The sequence below is a fragment of the Pituophis catenifer genome, unplaced genomic scaffold (genome assembly GCF_029215685.1).
Source record: "Pituophis catenifer annectens isolate HBS135680 unplaced genomic scaffold, rPitCat1.0.hap2 SCAF_6, whole genome shotgun sequence".
Lineage (NCBI taxonomy): Eukaryota > Metazoa > Chordata > Lepidosauria > Squamata > Colubridae > Pituophis > Pituophis catenifer.
In genome coordinates, this window is record NW_027256886.1 from 65,916,236 (window position 1) to 65,933,034 (window position 16,799).

The 16,799-nt window shown below is 43.8% G+C and overlaps 1 protein-coding gene across 2 annotated transcripts in view; it reads left to right on the forward strand.

The window, feature by feature from the left end:
- Positions 1 to 16,799, forward strand: part of MARCHF5 (membrane associated ring-CH-type finger 5) — a 36,577-nt gene that overhangs the window by 1,451 nt on the left and 18,327 nt on the right. The gene's annotated exons all lie outside the window — the stretch shown is intronic.

A 16,799-nucleotide genomic window follows, 5' to 3' on the forward strand; every position in this document is an offset into this window, starting at 1 on the left:
AGGATATAATTAGAATAAACCAAAGAACTATGATTTCATGCTTTTGACATTTCACTGCTTCAGAGGTTGATTAATTTAAAAAATCTATCGTATTTTCTTTCGGTAGGATCAACTATGGTAGGAGAGAGAATTCTATGTTCCAAAGTGGTATATAAATTTTACAAAATCTAGGACAATACTTTTGAGGGATTGGTGTATAATTAAAAATCAGTGTGATGTAGTGCTGGATTAAAAATGGGTAGACCCAGGTTCTAGCCCTCAGGAGCTAGCAAGATGACTATATGTCAGTCTCTCTGTGTGTCATACTAGGAAATTAAAAAGAACATTTACTTACCTATCCACAATGCACCAGCATGGCTAATTATGGTGCATAACCTTCAAGCCAAGAGTCCTTTATTCTGCTGTGGATAGATTTGGAATAATAATACTATAACTGATGGTTTGTGACTTGCTGAACAATCTTTTCATCCTGTGTTGGCAGACCATTGCTCTGTATGGCAGTTTTGGTTGTTTTATCTCTTCGTTTTATTTAAAATATACTGTTTAAATGATGCATAAATATTTTAATATAATATAAACCATTATCTTATAGTAAAGAATTGTAAATGTCTAACTTATATAATTGGATGATATCAGCAATCTTGAGTGGTTTTTAAAAAGGAAACTAGTCAAAGTCATAGATAAAACTATGAATGGCTATTAATTATGCTAGCTATATATTATCAAGATCAAAGCAGAAATGTCAATATTAGAGAAAATGAGCAGAAACATAAAATTGCGCTCATATCATATGGACATCCTATAGGCACCTGCTTGGCTACTATGGGAGCAAGATAAGTGAGTTTGGGGGTCAGTTTAGTTATAAATGTAGTTTAAGGGTGGTGTATCACTTTTATTAATAGTAAGGATTTTTTTAAAAAAATAAGGTTTAGCAAAGAAAAGTAAAATATATGCAATAACTATGCTGAAGTCTGAGGTTGTACTCCCATACTTTATTAAATCCTATATTAAATTCAGTGGCCTTCTACCCTAATGAGCATGTGTAGCATAGACTAGATTTGGAAGTTAAAAAAAAAATATTGAAAGCCATGCCAAAACCATTTGCTTTATTACTTTTGCAAAATATATGTGAAAATGGACATGTAGTTTCTAGGAGTTCATTTGGTCTTTGATTATAAATAATAACCAAATTATGTTCGTTTTAGATCACAATTATTTCTTTATAATAAATTGGCACCATAAATTGCTTCCTAAAAAGCGCATGAATATACAGTAATATTGTGGGGCTTTCAGTAATACTGTTTTGTACTTCTAATGTAAAGCCATGCTATGTAAAGCCATGATAAAAAATGTATAATCTGAAAAGTTTTTCATTTATTGATAGAAGTATACAAAAATCCTAAAAGTTAACATTTCCAGCCATGATACTGCATTAAACAGTATCAGATATCCTAAAACACTTTTAATTGGACAATGTTAGATTTTGAGGGGAGGAAAATGTGTCTAAATGGCTATTATTTAATGAGCTGGTTTACAGCAAGGAATATAATATAATTATATTATAATAAAAGATCTACTGCATACTGAAATATTTAATATTTTGATATGAAACTTTTCATTCAAGGTGTCATGGTTTTGTGTTTGTCATATCCACTTTACTTTTCAAACAATTATATGAAGTATGGTTAGTTGAGGGTCATCACTTAATTTTGTGACCAAATAAGAATATGAGACTTCCCACATCTAGTTTAATATTGTGCCCCATGATTCTCAAGGTCTAATAGAATCTAACATTTCTAAATCTATAGAAGAACGAAATTTTAAAACATAAATCAATATTTAGTCAGTTTTGTCATAAGAACACTGTCATCACCCTTCAATTCCCAAAACCTTTGTACGCATCCTTTTTTCATTTGTCATTCAGATGCTTCATGAGCATTTGTTCCATCAGTAGACAAATTAGATGAAAACATAGCTTCAATTCACATACTATCTTTGGGATATAACACATACTATGTTTTATTATGGTGATTTATATCTTTTTTCTATATGGCATTCAAGGTAGATAATTTCCATTAATTCTCGAGTCACCTGCAAGAACATAAGACATCACTTTCTGAGCCAATAATATTCTAATGTTAGGTAGGCAATTTACAGAACAATTCTATGTTATTGCTTTGCATTGATATTGTAATAGCATTATAGTATATGTGTATGTGTGTATGCACATATACACTTAGCTGAGTAGTCATGAGGGTCTTGGAAATAATATTCAAAGGCTATGTTGTTTCTCTTCTACAAAGATCAAAATAGTGCAGGCATTATTCCCTTTGACACCTTATAAAATGAAAGGTAGATTTTAAAGCAGCAGGTTAAGAAGTATTGATACTTTTGAGATCCAATGTTTGAAAAAAATTGATAGTATTGTGGAAAGCCAAGTTAAAAAATGAAACAGCCCAGATTTCTCACTTAAATCATAAATGACTTGGCTTAAATTATCATAGGTATATGATTGTATATAGGTCTCTGAAGAATGCTGTGGTGGTGAGTGCACTGTGGGAAGTCCTGAAAAACCAGATTTATGTGGATGACAAGAGTTGACACCAACTTGATGGCACATAGCCTCTCAAACTACATCTGTGTCTCTCTTTTTCCCCAACTCAACAAAATATGGACTGAAATTATGCAAAGGGGTTTGGGACTCTTGTTTCTTTTTCAAAAACAAAACAGGACCAAAGTTAACCCCCCCCCCCAATAAAGATAAAGGTTGAAAATAGATTAGATTAGATTCAGCTGGGAGTGGACCAAAAAAGATCAGAATAAATGCCCATTGTGTCCATATGGGAAATGGCACAGAATACACATACACATAGATGCAACACATTCTTACTTAACAAAACAAAATTCAGACATGTCCTATGGCTACTTTAGTAAATTAATTGGAAAAGATTCCAAAAAACATGCTCTGCATATTTTTGCCTTTGCATTTTTTCATCCCAAAGGAATTTTGGGACAGTTATGTAAAAAGGCTTAGAACTCTTCTGTCTGTTGTCCAGAAGGATAACTGCCTGAAAACAGAACATCATGGGACCAAATTTGGTGTGACAGAAGAAGCCAAAAAAAGAAAGACCAGGTTTGATTTAACCAGAGGTGAAAACAAAACCTTACCCAATGCATTCCAGTGGGAGAGGGCATTGGGTGGCATTCGAAAGGACTGCTCTATTTGTTGCACTCTTCCTTTCCAGTTATGTGAATTTTGAAAGCTACACACTGCATGTTCTCTGCCATTAACAGTAAAGAATCATTCTTCATCTGTTTCTATCAATGTTTGTAGAGGCTGAGCAGTACTTTGCATTATTTGCACAGTGTTACGTAACAGAGGCAAAAACATTATACTGACTTTCTATTTAGAATTCAGGAGCTGGTGGGCTGTATCCCTAATCTGACAGATAATTAAGACTATTAAATATATTGTCATCAAGTCATGATAATTCAGGTCACGTTATTGTAGGATAGTAGATATTTGTATTCCATTTTTAAAAATAAATGATTGTATCTGCTTTTATGTAGTTTTTTATGTATTTAGATTAATATTAAGATGCCATTTTCAACTGCATTATTTTTAAAGCTAATTAGCACATAACTATTGTACACCATAGAAAAATAATTTTGAAACTTTTTTTGTTCTTTAAATATGGCAATTATTTTGAAAAGGAATGTAAAGAGAAATTATTCTCTCACTCGCTAAGTGGTTTCCATGTATAAACACATAGAATTCAGTTTTTAGAATATGATTATTTTAGATACAGTAGCACATTGCTGTCTGTTCTGAGAAAGAAAATAAATGTTCTAAGCTTTTTACATAACAGGTGAAACAAGACTGCTGTCAATAGCATTTAGAATCTTTGTTCACATGTTTATTAAAAGAAGATCACCTCCCCCAAAGCAGGATTAATTTAAGAAGGCACTTTATCTCACCTTTATTTTTTCTGTGAAGTTACTGACAAGATAAATTAATAACCGAGATAGGTGTTGAGGAAGAGTGGCTGATTAGTGTTACTGACAGAGAATGACAAAGCACATTCTCCATTGAGAGTGGAGACAGCAGCCAGGATGGGTAGCAGCAGCCAATCAGCATGAAGGACTGGGTCTATCAATAATATTAAGTCCCGCCCTTGTTGCCGGGCAGACCCGCTTTAGACTCAGTCCTTCAGCTTGATCTGGCGTGTGGGTCTTCAGCTCCTATCCCTTTTTGGCTTTTTCGCTCTTTTTGCATGGTTTCTTCTGGTTTTGACTTCGGATTCCTCGACTACGTATTATTCATTGCATCCCTGATCGGTTGGCTGACTCTCGGACTGTTTACAACGTTTCTTGGTGGTATTGTGATATTTAACACTTCTCCCATTCACGGACCGTTTGCTTTGCTCCGTTCGCCCTTGGGGGGGGGCGGCGATAAAACGCTGTTTTGTGCTCAGCGTTTTGCAAAAGACTGCCTCGTTCGGCTTAGTTTGCCTTCTTTGGCTGAATTCGGCTTGGATTGCCCGTTTAAGGTCGCGTCGGCCATTTTCCTCCATTTTGGATTCCTTGCCACCCTTGGCAGCTTTGGGACTAACGAGCGGCCATTTTTCCTGCCCTTAGGAGGTTTGGCTTCGTTGTGAGGGCGGCATCCATTTTGAATACTAATTTGCCATTTACTTCAACGTGTGCTATCGGAGAACTCTCTGCCCTCAGTAGGCTTTGGCTTCAACTCTTGGGCGGCGGACATTTTGTTTGCCCATTTTTATTTTTTTATTTTTTTGCATCGTGGATCCAGTCCTTTCTCCGTGGCCTTGAGAACTTGGACCTTTTAGTATATCATCTGACAGACTGCATTGCCCTCTACCTGTTGTATCTGTGCCAGGACTCTTGGGACTGCTATCCCTTTTAACCATTCACCTTGCCCTATTGACTGTTCAGTTTGCCTTTACTGCCTTTCTCCCAGCACAACGGGCATTGTGGAGCTTTGTCACCAGCACAGCAGGCATTGTGGATTTTTGTCACCCAGCACAGCAGGCTTTGTGGAGCTCTCACGCCCCCTGCCTCATTTGAACTGTGACATTTCTAAGGGCAATTGAGTGGAGGCTATCACCCCCATATTGTTGTTACCCTGCGCCCTTTGGACTTGTGGGCTTGTTGAGATCATCTGTGCTTACTTAGGGTGACCTTTGCCGGCATTATGCCCAAAGCGCTTGCAAAATCAAAACACGGCCGCAGGGCCTGTTCCTCTGACAATCATGGCCCAGACCCTCTGCCTGCTGCTCCATCTTTGGCTCGGGAGGCCTCTCAGGAGCCATCCCCAGTCTCACATGCGCCTTGCGCCCGTAATAGGCCTGACAAACATGGCCATATATCCAGAGCTGAGCAAAGGAGGGATAAAGTATTAAACAAATTGTGCGACAAGGCCTGCGCAAAACTTACCTGTGCTGGCAATCAGGCTTCTTCAACGGGCGAGACCTCAAGTCGAGCAACGGTCCCTCGTTCCATCACTCCGGACCAGGTGTCTCTCCAGGACTGCCCTGTAACCATATCTGCTACAGATCTCTGGGGATCTGAGGTCTCTGCCCGGCCTGTTTTCTCTCAACCGGAACCTCTACAAAGTCCTTCTTTGCCTGACCCTCCTGCTTCCTCTGCTCCCCAGCTTCGATCATTGCCACCTCCACCTGCAGTCTCTGAACCTCAGTTTGTGCCCGGACAGCTTCCTAGCCAACTTTCTCCGGAGCAGATCCAACGTATGATTGAGGCTGCGGTGCAGAGGTCCCTGGACACCCGTTCCTGTGCTTCTAGCCGTGCGGAGTCAGTGAGGTCGGTTTCTCCGGGCCCGCCTGAACATCCTGCCTCTCAGAGAGTCCATCGCAGGGCCTCTGGCTCTCCGTCCTGCTCCCACTCTAGTCATTTTTCGACTATGACGGATGCTGAGCTCAGTGATTCAGGCCTTTCCGACGATGACAACCTTCCGCCGGACCAGCCTGCCTTTACGGGGTTGTTTCCGCAATCATTATTCAAGTCATTGCTATTTAAGGCTGTTTCCACGGCCCGCATGTCTTCTCCAGTTGTTGATCCCGTGCATTCCTCTTCAACTGACACGTTGGACCCCATGTTTGCCGAACCGGCTAGGCCAACTACATCGGTGCCTACTCCGCCCCTCTTCTTAGACACGGTTAAGCGACAGTGGTCCTCTCCAACTTCGGCTGTTCTGCCTTCGGCTAACGATAGACGCAATTTTAATGTGGCTGCGGAATTGGACTCCATCCTCCAAATTCCTTCTGTCGACTCTCCTATTGCCGCCTTGCTGCCTAACGTCAACGTTCCAGGGGAGCCGAACGAAGCCTTACGTCCTGATGAACGGCGATCGGACTTAGTCCTGCAACGAGCCTTTCAAAGTTCCGCCTGGGCCATTCGAGCCGCGACTACTGCCTCATTTTTTAACAGGACTACTCTGCTCTGGTTACGGCAGTTGCAGGAGAAGTTATCACCAGAGGAGTCACGGATCAAGCAGGACCTAAACAAAATTGTTGCGGCCCTGCAATTTTCGGCGGACTCTTCCCTAATCGCCTCCCGCTTCGCCTCCAAGGCTCTGGCCTCCTCTGTAGCCGCCCGCCGTTTAGTGTGGTTGCGTCACTGGCAGGCTGATGCCAGACATAAATGGCGTCTGGCTTCCGTTCCCTTTGGGGGTGCCAAATTATTTGGGGAGGCCTTGGACCCGTTTCTTACGGAAACGAGAGATAAAAAGAAAATCTTGGCCCCTATCTTCCGCAGGGGGGAGTCCCGTTTTTCGCCTTATGCCCCTCGTTCTCAATTTAGAGGTAACGATATGGGTGGGTCTTCCTCCTTTGGGTCCGCTCGGCCCCCTCCTAACCTTAATAGGTTCCGGAGTGCGCAGGATAGATCGGCTCGGGGTCGGCCCTTTGTCTCGAAACGGCCCTTTCGGGGGGGAGGAGGTCGTCCCTACCGACGCCGTCGTTAGTTGCATCTCAGGTCCTCCCATTGGCGGCAGGTTGGCCCTCTTTGCCGCTTCCTGGGAGAGATCAACCTCTGATAAATGGGTCCTGGCCACTTTAAAATCGGGTTTGGCCATCGAATTTCTTTCCCCTCCTCCGAGTGCCTTTGTTTGCTGTCCGATTTCTCGTAACCCGGAGAAACGGGTCCTTATGGATTCTGCGGTTCAGCATCTCCTTTCCATCCGTGCTATCCAAATTGTTCCCCCCGATCAACGGGGTACGGGTTTCTATTCCCGGGTGTTCCTGGTGCCCAAATCCTCGGGGGGGTGGAGACCCATTCTGGACCTTAAGAGGTTGAATCGGTATGTGGTATACCGGAAATTCAAGATGCAATCTTTAAAATCAATTCTTGACGGCGTTAGGAGGGGTGATCTCCTATCCTCTATCGATCTAACGGAGGCCTATTTACATGTTCCTATTTGTCGTTCTCATAGACGTTATTTGAGATTTTGTTACGGGGGGGTCCATTATCAGTACAGGGCCTTGCCCTTTGGACTTTCCTCTGCTCCCCGTACCTTTACAAAAGTGTTAGCGGCCTTGGCGGCCTATCTCAGGGTTCGTTCAGTTAGGTTACTTTGTTACCTGGACGATATTCTTGTTTTGTCCTCTTCTCCCGAACAGGCTGTTCGAGATCTCCAGCTAACTCTGGAGATTTTGGCTTCTCATGGTTTTTCGATTAACCTTGAAAAGAGTCACTTAGTTCCCTGTACCTCCCTGGTCCATTTAGGGGCTCTTATTGACTCCGTCCAGGGGAGGGTATTTCTATCATCAGAAAGACAGGATAGCCTGCGAGACCTGATTGTTAGGATTGAGAGGTGTCGTACTGTGTCCCCTTATGTTCTTTCCCAGCTCCTAGGGAAAATGATTTCCGCCATAGCCATTGTTCCCTGGGCTCAGCTCCACACTCGGGAGCTCCAATGGTTTCTTTTACCCTTGCAGAAGGCGGGAAGAGCCACCTCGGCGAAGCCGATTCCTGTTCCCCCAGCAGTTCGCAGGTCCCTCAAGTGGTGGAGGTCTCCAGCTCTATCAGCCGGCTCCCTATTCTTCGAACCTCAACGGGTGGTGATCACCTCGGATGCCAGTCTCCACGGTTGGGGGGCTCATTGTCAAGGGCAGATAGCTCAAGGAACTTGGACGGGGCGGGACGTTTCCCGTCCGATCAACTGGCTGGAACTGCGGGCTGTCTTCCTGGCCCTCCGGGCATTCCGTCACCTGGTGACCGGGGCACACGTGCTGGTCCTCACGGACAACGTCACTGCAAAGGCTCACCTCAACAAACTGGGAGGCACCAGGTCGAAGTCTCTGCTGTCCGTAGCTCTGGCGATAGGTCTCTGGGCGGAACGTCATCTCAGCTCTCTTCGTGCAGAGTACATTTCAGGGATCAACAATACTCAGGCGGATTGGCTGAGCCGTCAACAAGTAGATGCTGCGGAGTGGCGGCTTCATCCCCGCATTTTTCGAGCTCTGATTCTTCGGTTCGGCTCTCCTGTGATCGATCTCTTCGCCACGCATCTGAATGCCCAACTTCCTCTCTTCATCGCCCGTTACCCAGAACCTCAAGCCGTTGCCGCCGATGCCCTGCGATCCCCTTGGCCTCGGGGCCTATTGTATGCCTTCCCTCCGACCTCTCTGATTTCCAAGGTCATCCGGAAGATATTGACAGAGCGGGCGGAAGTGATATTGTTAGCTCCTCACTGGCCTCGGAGGCCTTGGTTTGCGGACCTTGTGTCTCTTTCAATCGCCCCGCCTTGGCGTCTCCCATCCGATCGGGACGTCCTCACTCAGGGTGCCGTATTTCATCCAGACCTGCCTTGGCTCAGTTTGACCGCTTGGCGGTTGAGCGGCAATGTCTGAGTGCCGCAAACATTCCTGGCGATGTGATCCAGATTATCCAAGCCTCTCGTCGTCCTTCGACTAACCGGATTTACTCGGCTACCTGGCGGGCATTCTGCTCTCATTGTGCCAGTGATGATGTTTCACCCCTTCAAGCATCTATTGTGGACGTGTTGGTGTTCCTTCGGAAGGGTTTCTCGGAAGGTCTTTCTCCTAACACCTTGAGACGCCAGGTGGCGGCTATCTCTTCTGTTCTTCGCTGTGGTTCTCTCTCATCCTTGGCACAGCATCCTCTGATTCGACGATTCCTCCGGGGTGCTGCTAACATATCTCCCCCGGTGTTGCATCGCTATCCAACCTGGGACTTGCCGTTGGTGTTGAACTCTCTTATGGGCTCTCCTTATGAACCGTTGCGGACAACTAGCCTCCGGTTGTTATCCTGCAAGGTCGCTTTCTTAGTGGCCATAACTTCGGCCCGACGTATCTCGGAGATAGCCGCCTTGTCGATTCGCTCAGATCTGTGTGTTTTTCATGCTGACCGTGTGGTGCTTCGTCTGGATCCCACCTTCCTTCCGAAGGTCAACTCAGTGTTTCATCGGTCCCAGGAACTCATACTTCCTAATTTCTGCCCCAGACCATCTCATCCTCGGGAACGTCGTTGGCACACCTTAGACGTTCGGCGGGCACTGCGTATTTACCTGAAGAGAACGGCTGGGGTCCGCCGTTCGGAGGCCTTGTTTGTATCCTTCTTACCCGTTTCTCTGGGTCTTCGTGTGTCAGCATCTACAATTGGCCGTTGGATCCGGCAAACCATCGCATCGGCCTACGACTTCCGCTCTCTCCCGCGACCGGCTCATGTAACAGCACACTCCACTCGCAGTGCATCCACGTCAGCGGCCTGGTCTACTCAAGCTTCGCTATTAGAAATATGCCGGGCGGCTACGTGGTCTTCGCCTATTCCATTCATTCGGCACTACAAGATTGATACATTTGCTTCCGCTGAGGCTGCTTTTGGTAGACAGGTGTTGCAACAGGTGGTTGCGGGGGAGGATGTTTCTCACCAGTCTGGCCCCGCCCTTCCTTCGGGACAGTGAACTGGGGTATGTCCCATCCTGGCTGCTGTCTCCACTCTCAATGGAGAAGGGGCGTTGGTCCTACCTGATACGCTCCTTCTCGTTGAGTGGAGACAGCAGCCAGACCCTCCCTTTGTTTTTGCCAGTCTGGTGTTGCTCTCCTCTTGTTTTTTCTTCTGGAACTTGGTTTCTTCGTCTCCCACACGCCGAGTCTATCTCTTCAGTCCTTCGCCTAAAGCGGGTCTGCCCGGCAACAAGGGCGGGACTTAATATTATTGATAGACCCAGTCCTTCATGCTGATTGGCTGCTGCTACCCATCCTGGCTGCTGTCTCCACTCAACGAGAAGGAGCGTATCAGGTAGGACCAACGCCCCTTTTAGTTTAGTGCTACAATAGGAAGCTTTGTAGAATCTTTAAATAAAATTGAGATTAAGTGCTTAAATTGCTGCTTAAGATTGTTCACATAATGGGTTTTCAGTTCTAAAAACTGAAGTTTACTATTTTGTAGATTAAAATATACTTGAAAGTATAATTCAATATGTTTAACAGGATCTTTTTAAATATCTTCATACTGTTCTGAACAAAACAGTGCCTTGTACCAGCTGTGCTTCAGTTTAAAGCTTTATTCTTACTCTTGAAAATCAAGACGTGTTCGAGTGCTTTGAATATATTTTAAAAAATAGCGAAATGCTTAATTTCAGATATACTGAAATCCTGGCTCATTAAAATGTTACAATTATTTTTAGATACAATTTTTTTTCTTCTTTACAGTCTAATTCTATTTTTAATTAGAACAACTAGGATATAAATGACAGTCAAATACAAATGAGTCAGTATTCAAAATTCACAAAAATTATAAGTTGAAAGTTTTGAAATTTCTTATTTACATAATATTCAGTGTTGCTGAGGCTTTTGTGTTATTAATTTATTATTTGCCTATTTTAAAAAGGGAAAAGTAAACTCTTTGCCTTCAAAAGAAAGCTAGTTTGGTCTAGTGATTAAGGCACTAGCCTGGGAACTAGGAGATTGCAAGTTCTAGTCCCTTCTTAGGCATGAAAGCCAGTTGGGAGACCTTGGGTCAATCATTCTCCCTCAGTCCAATCCATCTGACAGGATTGCTCTGGTGGGAAAACAGATAGAGGAAGGAGTATTATGTATGTTCATCGTCTTTAGGTTTTTTTAATAAAGATAATGAAATAATAATAAAGGCAGGATAAAAGTAAGAAATAAACTTATGTCCAACAATATATTTTGGATTGTTACATCCTGCATAGAAATGCTATGAACTGTACAAATCTATTATTTCCTCATCTAACATAAAAACGAAAGGTAATAATTGTGTTGACACCTTGAAAATGGCTGTTAGATTTGTAAAAAGACTATGGGTATATTCTTGTTTTATCCTAACTTTATCACACACAAGGCTAACAAAACTGTCAGTGTAAATCTTACACTAGCTGAAAATTGTGATTCTGACTCTGATTTCTATAAATCTCTTTCTGTAAAATTTGAACACAAGTAATAGCCAACTTTGTAGCATGGAATACTAGAAAATGAAAATATGATCAGTTTGCCTTTTATTAATATTGATTGGAAGAAATAATTTTAGACGACTTCTGGAAGTTTATAATCATTCAGTGAAATATCTTTGACTGAAAAAAATGGGAAAAGTTGTCTTGCATATATAAGTATTTTGTGTAAAAAGCAATAGATACATAGAATTTTTTAAAAAAACCTGTTTTTTTCCAATGCTGACATAATAAACCATATCCAAGAACTTTAAAACATGAAAGGTTATTGTACCTTTCTTAAGAAATAGTAAGGACCACGAGCTGATTTTTAGATTGTGTTTTGTTTGACAGAGCAAACTGTTTCTATTTTAGGTTGCTGACTGATTCCGTACTAGCTAAAAGTAATGTTTTATTCATTACAAGAAAATGGAAAATTTGGCAAGAGCTAAGATTCTTATGTCAGTGGTTTTATTTAGCTTTCTCCTGTATCAATAACAAGATAAATCATCTGACAGAAAGCAATCCTTTACTGTTATAGTATTTATTCATTTTGTGCTAGGTTTAAGACTATAAAAGTAATTATACAATTCTTTTGCAATTCATCCATTGTTTGTGGTACTGTATGTATTATTTAAACTTATTTGATAAGTACATATAATGATCCACTGATGCTTTATTTTTTGCTCTCATTCAAACGAATATTAACCCTCTTAGTCTGTTGAGTTGCTTCAAGAATATTCCAATGTGTCTTTCCTTTACTCCACTTTGTATGAAGTAGCCATCAAGACTTGTGAGTTATTAAGATAAAAAATAATGAATATGTCCTTTTTTCCCTTGATTAGAATAATTTGTAATTATAGTTATATAACTATATGCCCCTCAGACATTGAATTTTTTTTTACCTATTTTGGTTTATGTTTAAGATGCCATTATTTTGTCTTTGACCCAAGAGGGTCTTAATAGTCTCATCGAACACTGTAGAGCACAGGTGTCAAACTCGATCATGTCATGTGACGTATCATGATGTATCACTGTGTTTTTTGCCTTTGTGGAGCTGGGATGGGTGTGGCCTGCACATTACACATCTGGCCTGTGACTCGCCAGTTTGACACACCTGCTGTAGAGAGATGCAGTTGCTCATTAACTATCAAAAATCATGTTGCTTTCCAACAGTACCAGGAGTGAAAGGTGACATATAGACAACTATGACAAAGAGCAAGTTAATTTTTTTAATTATCTAAGTTCTTTTTCAGGCTTCTAAAAGAAAAGTGCTTATGTTTATTATGCCTTTCCTGTGACACAAAAGAAGTGCTGCTGCAGCACTTTTACAAGACTTCATTAAATGCATGGAAGCAACTTTATTCCTGTTGCCATCAAATTATTTGCTGCAGAATTAATTATACAGTTATTGTATGATGTGCCCTTAAGTGCTTATGCCATCTTCAAAAAGCACAACAAGATTTCTTAAGATGTATTTTTTTAAAAAAACCCTGGATATGTTCCTAATGCAACCTTGAGACTAGAGCCAAGCTATTCAGAATTGAAGCCAATGTTTGGCTAGTAATTTTATTTGTTCAGATAGAGTTTAACTTGGCTCCTCTCGTTAATATCATTTGACAATTATAGGCCTAAGTGATGGACGAGTATTATATGTAATCTTCCTCTCACCCAAACATCTATTATTCTTAGAATCTGAGAAGGCTAAAGCTGTTATTAAACAGTGGATTTTAGTTTCGGAGCAATTTAAGTTAAAATTTAATAAAGTTAAATGTATTAAGTTTATTAAATTGAAACCGATAAATTAATAAAAAAATCAGAGATGCTTTCCAGCTGCTTGCTTATATTCACGTGACCCAAGTGTCACTGGGTATTCTTTAGTGCCCTCTTCAGTGTTTTCTACTCAGCATTTCTAGAGGGCAGATAGCATAATATCTTAGATCCTCAGAAGTCATGTCCATGTGCACCATGGAAGATTTAGCCCCATCTCGTCTCTTCCAGCCTTAGACATAAAATCAGGATCTCCACACTGTATCCAATTTAGCTTGAAGTGGCAATGTACAGCTGAGAATTATCAGTTGTATAATATTATCCGTGTATTAATGATATCTCATCCCAAATCTATATTTGACCAATTTCACACAGATATTAAATAATATGGGAGGGAAGAAGAAAGCCATGTCATATGGCACTCTGCATTGCTGAATCATGGACTTAACTATTTCTCACAGTTACTAGTGGGAAATGCCCACTCTGATAAGACTGGAGCCATTATAAAACAATATCCAACCCTCTTTCTTTCAGGGGATCCAGGGAGACATTATATTTGGTAGTATTGAATATTGCCAAAAGCTCTCAAAATGCAGGAGCTCTAAAAAGATATACATTTTCCAGAACGCTGCTACTACACTCCAGCATTGGGAAAATCCTCTTATCTGACAGCAACTGAGAGAACTTTTTTCACTTATCTACCCACTCTGTGCTCTCTCCACGCCCCCTTTTGCACCCGAATCCCCAGTCTTTCTCTCAGTTGCTGACACACTGGGAGGATTTTCTCTGTGCTCTGAGTGTTGCGTAAGGCCTTTTGGTTATTTTTGATTAGCCCCCTTTTTTATTTTTACTTCTCCTTTTTCGGTTGAGTTAGATTTCTTTGATTCCTGGAGTCAATCAGCTGCTCGTCGGTTTCGTGCCCAGGGAGCTGGGTCGTGCCGGCTTTCGCGCATCTGCGCCTGCTGCTGCCGGCTTCTGTCCCTGCGGGGCGGATCCGGTAAGGTGCTTCTATCGCCGGGGAGATCGGGGCTGAGCGGATCGCTCCCCGACTCCCGTGTGGAACAGCGAGCCGGAACAGAGGTATTTCAAGTGCGGCTACCGGCTCGCTGTGTTTAGTGGCGTGATTCTCCAGCGACCGTCCCGTCAGGCTTCTGCAGGCGGCGCTGTGACTGGCGGCGTTTTTTCTGCGGCCTCGATTCAGCCGTAAGTGATCGCTGGGGGGGTGTGGCGTGGCTGTCGGGGCTCGCTACCCTCCCGTCGTACCTAAGCCGCCCGGTTTCCAGCCCTGATTGGCGTCCGCGTGTGAGCGGCGCCAGGGGGAAAGCGCTCCGCCATCCTTCAAAGCTCGGGCGGGCCGTCATTTTACAACTATGCCACCAACTTGCGGCCGCCATTTTGAACCATTAGGGCGGCCGCCATTTTGAAATCACCTCGTGGCAGCGCGGACCCTAATTAGAGGGCCGCAGCCTTACTCCGAGGTCTGGCTGGCTGAGTCTCTGTCCCGTGCTGGGCATTGACTCGGAGCAGAAAAAAAGGGGGGGGAGCGTTGCCAGTTTATCGCTCACCCCTTTGTTTGCAGCCTTTTGTGCACGGCTTTCCCTCTACCTGGGCAGAGACAGGGGTGCCCTTGTGCTTAGCGTGGCAGGAGTGCCAGCACTGCTTGTTGGGGCATAGTGCATTGCCCAGGGCAGTAGCCAGACTATCAATTCATCTATCTATTAATCAATTAAGCAATCATTCAATTAATTATTCTCAAGCGGATATCTATTAATTACGCAATCAAAGCAGCCAGTCATTCAATCAACCAATTAATTAAACAAGCATTCATCCAATCAATTAATCAATTAATCAAGCAAACTGATTTCTGTCAATCAATCAATCATTTATTGATTCTTTATTTATTATTACAATTTCATCTGTCAATCAACTGTTTAATAATTCTATTCTGCTTGGGGCATTCTCACCATGGCGGACTGCTCGTTCTCCTCAGACAGTGATCAGGAGGTCAGTCCTGTCAGATCTAAGTCCCGCAAGAAACAATCGGGCAAACGCTCTGCGTCTGGCGGTCACAAGTCCCGCCACTCTAAGACCTCCTCTGCCGCTGATAAGGATGCTCTCAGGCGTCATAAGGCTTTGGAAAAACGATGTGAGAAGGCCAAGCAGGCGTCAGCTTCTTTAGTCCGTGATGATGCGGGATCCGCCCAACAGTCTGTTCCTGTTCCTGACCTTTCGGAGCGGAGAGCGGTCCAATCCGGTTCCTTGGCTTGGCAGAAGGGCGTGTCCCAGTCGATGCCTGATGTTTCCTCAGCGGGGTTGGAGGCCTTTCCGCCCCCTCGGCGCCAACCTTCGGCCACTTTCACACCTACAGCAGCGGGACTCCGAGAGGTGGACAGTCCTCCGCCTCCATCTCAGTTCGACTTCCAGACGATGTTGTCAACAGCGTTGGCCTCTATTATGGCGGCCGGAGCGCAGACAGCGGCCCAGACATCAGCGGCGGGGACTTCAAGCACGTTGGCCTCTTCAAGTTCTCGCAGGGCTCGATCCCCCTCGCCTCGTGAGTCTGTTTCGTCTGAGGGCTCGTGCCATGACGAGGAGGGCCCCGACGACCTCGAATTCTCTGAGGATGAAGGTCTGGTACCTGACACTCCAGCCTTCATGGGCTTGTTTCGTCCCTCACTATTGCTGAGCACATTGTAAGCCGCCCTGAGTCTTCGGAGAAGGGCGGCATATAAATCAAATTAAAATAAAAAATAAATAAATAAATTTAAGTCCCTCCTTCACAAGGCTCGCTTGACTACTAATTTGGGTTCGGTGGGAGCACAACCCCCGACAACTCCGTCTGAGACAGGTCCTCATGATGCCCTGTTTAAGCAAGTCAAGCAGGAGAAGGACTTTATTCCGTGCCCTCAACTGTTCGCGGATGTTCTGCAAGCGCCTTGGGCCCAACCAGGGTCGTCCACTGCTCCAAGCAATTTAGATAAGAAACTGTTCTGTGCGGCGCCCGAACTTGAAGCCATGTTGGATGTGCCCACAGTGGATGCACCGGTGGCGTCTCTCACTTCGCATTCGATGGTCTCATCTGATCCGCTGGAGGGGCTCAAATCGGAGGACAGGCGCACTGAATTGGCCTTTCGTAGGTCTCATCAAGCCGTGGCCTGGACTGTTAGAACTGCCACGGCTACTTCATTCTTCAATAGGGCCTCTTTGATCTGTTTGCGCCAACTTCAGGAACGGCTCCCTCCAGAGGATACCCGCTTGCGCCACGATATTAACAAGATTATTGCAGCCACAGAGTATTCGGCGGATGCTTCGTTGAACTCTGTCAAGTTTGCATCGCGGGCGTTAGCGACTTCTGTCACATCGCGACGCCTTTTCTGGCTACGGCCGTGGAAAGCTGATGTGAAAACCAAATGGAAGTTGGCGGCGGCCCCGTATAAAGCCCCGAACCTGTTTGGCACGGCATTGGAGCCGATTCTTGTGGAGGACAAAGACAAACGCAAAATTATGCCCTCGTCCTTTCGCAGACAAGACAGGCGTTACACCACTTACACGCAACGTCAGCCATTTCGTTCCTACT